General features: G+C 46.4%; 1 pseudogene; it reads left to right on the forward strand.

The window, feature by feature from the left end:
• Positions 1–2,439: 2,439 nt before the first annotated feature.
• On the forward strand, positions 2,440–5,007 carry LOC127309740 (BTB/POZ domain-containing protein POB1-like; annotated as a pseudogene).
• Positions 5,008–7,662: the final 2,655 nt, after the last annotated feature.

The following is a 7,662-nucleotide window of genomic DNA, read 5'->3' on the forward strand; positions in this document are numbered from 1 at the left end:
GGGCCCATATTTCCGCTTGCTAGAACCTGACCACGAAAAAACGCTCGAATCAAGCATTTTTTAGATCAACAAGGATCACTCCCCAGCTCCATTCCATTGAAAATAAGCCAAAGTATTACAGGGAAGGAAAATACTAGAGTTTTCTACCGAACAAACAGGAAAACTAGAATGAAAAACATCCAAACTGGCTGAGACTTTTCCAAATTGATGGGGAAGTAGCTACCATCCCAGCTACCTCTGAAATAACAACAAAATCAAGCCCAGCAGCCGTTGTACATAAACATGAAATAGCAAAGAACATCCAACATTTTTCACCTACATACACTCAGAAAGGACTAGCAGTTGAAAGGACACGGATGTCGCCTAGAGGAGGGTGAATAGGTGGTTTAAAACTTTTACGAGATGGGCTTAACAAATGCGGAATAAAACTAGTGTTTACTTTGTCAAGCCCAAAGCCTATATATTATGGTTCACCTATGTGCACCAACAACTTATGCTAAGCAATATAAGAAACTATGTGATAGCAAGATATACAACTTCAAACATGATGGCTATCACAAAGTAAAGTGCATAAGTAAAGAACTCAGGTATAGAGATAACAGAGGCGCGCGGGAGACGATTATTTATCCCGAAGTTCACACTCTTGCGAGTGCTAATCTCTGTTGGAGAGGTGCGGTGGCTTAATGCTCCCGAACGCCACAAGAGGCCTCACCTTGAGGTGTGGTTGCTCGATGCACATCAACGCCACAAAGGCCTCACCCCAAGATGTGGTAGTCACAACACACATCGAGCGCCACGAAGGCGCCTCACCTTATTCTCCGGTGACCCTCACCACAAAGGCCTAGGTCACGGTTCCACTAAGAGATTTCCTTCGAGGCGGAAACCGGACTTTACACAAAGCTTGGAGCATGCAACCATAACTTAATTGGAGGCTCCCAAAAAATCGCCACGAAGGCCTCAAATCCGTCTAGGGTTACAAAAACCCAAGAGTAACAACTTTCTTGCTTTCACTTCCACGAATCACCATGGAAAACTCAAACCGATGCACCAAATGCAATGACAAGAACTCCACAAAGATACTCAAATCCTTCTCTCTCGAACTTCAACAAAGCTACAAAATATATTGTGGAAATAAGAGAGGAAGAACAAATAGGAGAACACAAAGAACTCCGCGATCTAGATCTAGTGAGTTTCCCTCACTTAGAGAGGATATTGATTGATGGAAATGTAGATCTAGATCGCCTCTCTCTTTTCCCTCAAATGGGGGCAAGAATCATGGATGGATTGAGAGATAGAGCAAGCTACTCAAGAACAACAATGGAAGAGAGAGAATGTGAGTAGTAACCAGCCCAAGGAGGAATAAGGGGGCCTTTTATAGGTCCCCTTCGAAATATGACCGTTTGGGTCATCTGGGGCCGGAAAATCCGCGCCAAACTGGAATATCCGGGGCCCGGGATGAAATATCTAGCCAAATACCCGCGCGGGGGGGGGGGGGGGGGAGGGTATCCGGGGAGGTTTTTCCTTAGGTTCTTAGCCACTTTTCGAGGGCTCCCGGATAATCCAGCCCCGGAAAAATCCGCACCCCATTATCCCCTTAAAACTGGCAGAAACGGTAAAACGAGAAAGACCATAACTTGAGCATCCGGATTTCGATTTTGATGATCTTGGGCTTGTTTCAGAGCTGATAATAAGCTCTACAAGATCTTGCAGGGAACCATCATAGTCCATTAGGTGATGATAGACACAAATGATAAAAGGTTTTACCTATCTATAAAAGAAAAACAGTTAAAACCTCCAACCTTGAAAACACAACAAGTTTCCATGCAAAATCTATTCTCAATGAACTAGAGCTAAATAACAAACAAAAAAGATGATGCAAAGATGCAAGGGTTTGACCTCTCTCCGAACGATACGATCAAGTTACTCACTCGAGAGCCCTCTTGATAGTACGGCAACTAAACTATAAACCGGTATCCAACTACACCATGAAACCGGCAAGAAAGAAACTCTATCAAGAACAAACCTTAATCTTGTGCATTCCACTTGAGCTCGATGATGACGGTCTTGACCGAAACAAAATGTAACGTATTTCTCAATTGTGCTTGCTTGATGACGTCATACGAATTGCTCCCCCATAATCCACTGTCAATGTTAAATTGACAACCTAGTGAATAAGACCGGCATGGCACCGGCGAATAGCGAAAAGAAAAACATTTCCTTCCCGCCTCGGCAGTCGAGCCTGGGCAAATTTCGCCGCTGGCGCAAGGCAAGGTCACATCAAATCATCAATGGCGCTCTCTTATTCGTGGAGCACCTCTCAGTCTCGGCTCAGAACACAGCACTCCAGTCCCTCTGTTTCCGTCTTCTTCCTCCGCCGCCGCTAGCTAGGGTTACGGCCACCGGCGCCCTAAAGTTGTTGGGAGGCGTTGAAGCGTGCGCATGGCTGGAGGCAACGCGTTGGAGGAGACGGAGGTGGACGCCGGATTCGAGTTCGCCTTCGACAACGATGCTTTCTCCGACAAGTTGCTGCGGATAGAGGTCTTCGGCAGCAGCGCCGACGCGCCCTGGCCCGGCGCCGAAGCTGACGCCGACGCCGCCAGCCGCGAAGAGGCCGATGGTGCGTACGGTACCCATCCTCATGTTTCCCCCGTCTTTGTGAGACAGATCGGTCAGATTGGTATGTGCGTTTGGTTGTCCATAAAATCGGTTTTTCAAATGGCGGCCACGTTTTCCACGCGATTAGGATCTGGATCTGTGTGGAACTTTGTTTGTTCAGAATTTGTGCCATATTGCAGCAGATCTGTAGTTGCAGATTTGGATGTACTAGTGGTGTTCAAGCAGTACATCATACATTATTCAAGTTGATATATAAAAAAATTATTATTCAGGTTGAGAATTGCCACTGGACGACTAAAACGTGTTGTAATTTTTTTTTAATTCTAGTAATAGGATCCTAAGGGTAACATTTGTGATCACTTCACTCACCTGACATATGGGCGTGCTTATTATGCGTGATGAAGCTCAATGGGTATCCAGTTGTTGATATGCTTAACATTTTGCCGTGTTTCTAAAGGCTGATTACATGAATGTGCAGCTGTTCCAACTTCCAAATATTTGGACACAGAAAAAAGTTGTCTGGTAATTATGTTGTGTACCTTCTGGCTCCCCTAAATTTACATGTTTCTCTATATTTATCTGACCTTAGTACTTTGCAGGTGATAATGAGAAATCTAGTGACTCTTCTCGTATAATGATGGGTACACCGATTTTACGGGTCAATACTGTAAATGTCAATTCGGCGATACTTGCTGCAAAAAGTCCTTTCTTTTTCAAGGTAATTTTGATGACATTTTTCATTCCAATTTTTTTTCTATAGCCACTTGACTTAGCTTTCTGATAACATTCATGTTTCTTAGCTTTTCTCAAATGGCATGAAAGAGTCTGATCAGAGACAGACAACACTTAGAATGAATGATTCAGGTAACATGTGAACTCTAACATTTTTATCTTACAACTGATGATTCTAGTTTGCTACTCATTTCCACTGAGACTTACCTATGAAATGGGTATTTTTTCGATTCTTTGTTCATTATAGTATTTTCCCAGTTAATTGTTGGAAGTTCATAGTCACAGATAAATAATCATGTAGGCATAAAAGTAGCTACCTCCTTTTTCGTACTACTTTTTAAATTTCATTTGTCGCTGCTTGTGTTTTATGAACTGTTTCATTAATCCTTATGTCTCCTTGTCTTTTACTTTGGAACAGAGGAAAATGCATTCATGGAGGTTATTCGCTTTATGTACAGTGGAAAGTTGACACCAACAACTGAGCCCACTCTTCTGGTTGATATCTTGATGGCTGCTGACAAATTTGAGGTCGTTTCTTGCATGAAGCTTTGCGGTCAGCGTCTCACGGGCCTGCCTATGACCCCACAATCTGCAGTCTTGTGCTTGGATCTTGCATGTTCTGTTTCAATGCCAGCTGCCCTGGCAGAGGCCGCCAAGAAATTCCTTGCTGAAAGATACAAGGAATTCCTCTCAACAAAGTAAGTGATCCCCATTGGATTGATATCTCCTTTTGACTTTTTGAGGAAATATGATGTTCCCAGGTCAAAAAAAAAAAGGAAATATGATGTTTTTGTTAACAAAAAATCATTATCTGAGTGCATCACATTTTTTTTTCTCTTTCAGGTTCCAAGATGAACTGATGAGGATCCCTCTAGCTGGGATTGTAGCCATCTTATCGAGGAATCACCTCGTGGTCGCATCTGAAGAAGCTATCTACGACTTTGTGCTCAGGTGGGCTGATTGCCAGTACCCAAATTCAGAAGAAAGACGCAAGATCTTGGGCTCACGTTTACTCCCACTAGTGCCAATAATGCGTGCCATGAAAAATGTGATTACAATTAATCAGCCCAGCTATAAACTTTACATCAATCTAGAACGTGAGCGATGCTCCAGGCTCTTCCTGTCAGGATCAGAATACTGCCGGCAGTTCCGTTTCATGGGGCATCTCTTATTCTCTTTGTCCTCTCGGCGCACTGCAACATGGACTCGTCCAACTCTTTTGGCCTCTTATTAGAGAATAGAGATGCCTGTAGAAGACAAGGAGCTAGTGAGGAGGACAATAGATTATAAGTTTGAGGCAAAGACAAGACTGACTCTGGAGTTTGACACAAAGTACGAGAGCACCTGCACCATCGGTAGTAGAGAGGATGTTCGATGCAAGGATCTCTTTAGTGTTCATTGGACAAACTTCATTGCTGATGACAGTCCCTTCTTCATCGACGACATACTGCATCTGCGAATTCACCTGAAGACAGTGTATTAGCCCTTGTGATGCATGCAGTAGGCGTTAGTTATTCTTATTAGATGCATTAGCTGTTAGATTGATCTGCCTTGCTCAGGTCCCTTCTTGTTCATTTGAAATATGTATGAAGAAACCTGAACCGTAATGCTCTAGCTATCTGCTATCGTTTCCTCTGCTTTCTTTTGGTGACTGGACTGTAGCACTGCCAAGTGTGCGTATGTGTTCTGCCATGGTAGCGGAAGCGATGCGCCGCTAATGTGCACTTCGTTGTAATGGCCAATATGTATTGCCAGTGACCTCTTTCATATATGTCATGTTATCATCCTTACAATTGACGCGATGTTATAATTTGTGTGATCTCTGGATATAGGAGCTTTGACAACATTCGTTACAGGACGCAGTTCTGATATAGTACAGATCAGTGTTCACAACTGAAGGTTTGCAGACGCGGCCTCACGGCCTGCGCCGTCTGTTGCTGCATGGTTCCGGTGGTCTCTCCTTTGTATGGGCATTGCAGAACTTTTTGAGATTAAATATGTTTACCAGGCCGTTCATATACACTAGGGATCAATCAAAGTGGATTTCTGGGTTGATTTTACGCAACTTTGAGTAATTTCCAAATTCTCAACCCTTTGATGGCTGGTTATTTAGTTTCAGTGAACTCGCATAATGCCACTAGAGTACACAGCCGGTGAGGGATTCACGGTTCAACTGAGTTGTCATCTAAATGACCGCGCGCCAGCTCCACGCCGGTGAACACTTGTTGTCTCGGTCGAAGGCCTTGGCGACACAGAACCGGCGGCCGCCGAGGTACACGAGGTGCGAGTACAGCTCGTGGTACCCCTGGGGCACCGCGAATCCCTCCCACACATGGTCCGCCGCCGGTGGCCGGTCCTCGTCGGCGGCGACGTCCAGATCAGACCCGTAGAGGTGGCCGCTGTCAGCGGCCGAGAACCCGACCCAGAGGCCGAGGTCCCAGGCAGCGAGGGCTTGTCCCCGGAAAGGAAACACCCAGTCGCCGGCCTTAGTCCACACATGCCTCGCCGTGTCCAACCAGTACGTGCCGCGGCCCGCGGTGGACACCCAGACTGATAAGGGCTAAGCCCAAGGATGTGCCCGATCTTCACGGATTTGGGTGGAATTCGTGGGGGAGGTGGAGGAACGCGATGAACACGAAGAACGCGGAGGGGAATCGTGGGGATACAACACACACGCACACAAATCGGTTTTCCCTCGTTGGCCCGAACCACCAACTCGATAGAGGTTGCAGGAAAAGACCTTCCGGTAGAAGTCCCGCAAAGAGATCGACAAATCGAATCCCGAGAGATCTAGAAGGGTGAAAAGACCGGAAGGTTGATAGAAGTGCAAGCAAAAGACCAAATAGGTAGAAGTGCAAGCAAAAGACCAACAAATCGGTAGAAGTCACCAAAGAGATCTTCACGAGTCGATAAGGAGCCCGGGTGGGTACAAGATCGAAGATCTAGGTAGGGTTCCCACAAGGGTGAGCAAAGCTCAGGTTTAATTTCACATCAAGTCTAATCTCAGATCTGAGCCAACAAGACTATTTATAGTTGGGGGCGAAGGGATAAGTTACACGCTAAAAAGTGTTGTTGTGCTGAAGTTCGACAGGGCGGAAGTTCCGGTCGGGGCTGAAGTTCCGGCCAACTTCCGGCCTAGTTCCGGAAATGGCCCATTTCCTTGCAGTAACATCCAGGGGCGTTTTGGCGCAATTTCGGAACTAGGGCGGAACTTGGACGGAAGTTCTGGTGGGCGGAAGTTCCGGTCCCTCGGGGCGGAAGTTCCAGCTTGATCCATTTCTCTGGGCGCTGGTAGGCATCTGGAAGGCATCTGGCCGGAAGTTCCGGTCCTGGGGGGTGGAAGTTCCGGCCTGGGCGCTGTAGCTCCATCTTCATCATTTCCAGCTCCCTCTCCATTGGCTTGGTCTCCATGGCTCGCGTCTTGGTCGATGTACCTGATTGAACATAAGGTATTTGCATGAAGTAGCACCCCATCCAAAGGGGTATCAAATGCATACGTGGAAAGGAGCGAATTCACCTCTTGGTGTAGGGCTTGGGCTCGAGCTCGTGTCATTGGTCCACGAGGAGGGCTTGTCGGTCTTGATGTAGTGTCGACCTTGGGTAGGGCTACATCATCTCCCCCCTTGGGAAAGAGTCGTCCTCGACTCTATGGTCTCTTCATCTTCATGATATGTTGAGAGGTCGGACACATTGAATGTGTTGCTCACCAAGTACTTGGATGTTGGTATGTCGATGATGTAGGCGTTGTCGTTGATGCGCTTGAGGACCTTGAAGGGACCATCGCCTCGGGGCTTGAGCTTGGAGTTTCTTTCTTGAGGGAAACGGTCCTTGCGAAGATGTATCCACACTAGGTCTCCTTCATTGAAGATCCGTGCCTTTTTCTTCATGTTGAGGCGTGTTGCTTGACGAAGAACTTGTTGCTCGATTGTTGCCCTTGTATCTTCATGTAGCTTCTTCATTTATTGTGCTCGCTTGTCGATGTTCATGTTTACTTGCTCCTGTAGCGGGAGAGGAAGGAGGTCAATCGCCGTAGGTGGTTCAAACCCGTAGACAACCATGAATGGGCTTCTCATTGTTGTAGAGTGCTTGGCGCGGTTGTAGGCAAACTCCGCATGCGGGATGCAATCTTCCCATGACTTCAAATTCTTCTTGACAAGGACTCGTAGTACTGTGGAGAGGCTTCGGTTCACCACTTCGGTTTGCCCATCGGTTTGTGGGTGCGAGGATGACGAGAACAAAAGCTTGACGTTGAACTTGGCCATTAATGTCTTCCAAAGGTAACTCATGAACTTGACATCTCGGTCCGAAACAATG

This window comes from Lolium perenne, chromosome 6 (assembly GCF_019359855.2).
Source record: "Lolium perenne isolate Kyuss_39 chromosome 6, Kyuss_2.0, whole genome shotgun sequence".
NCBI lineage: Eukaryota > Viridiplantae > Streptophyta > Magnoliopsida > Poales > Poaceae > Lolium > Lolium perenne.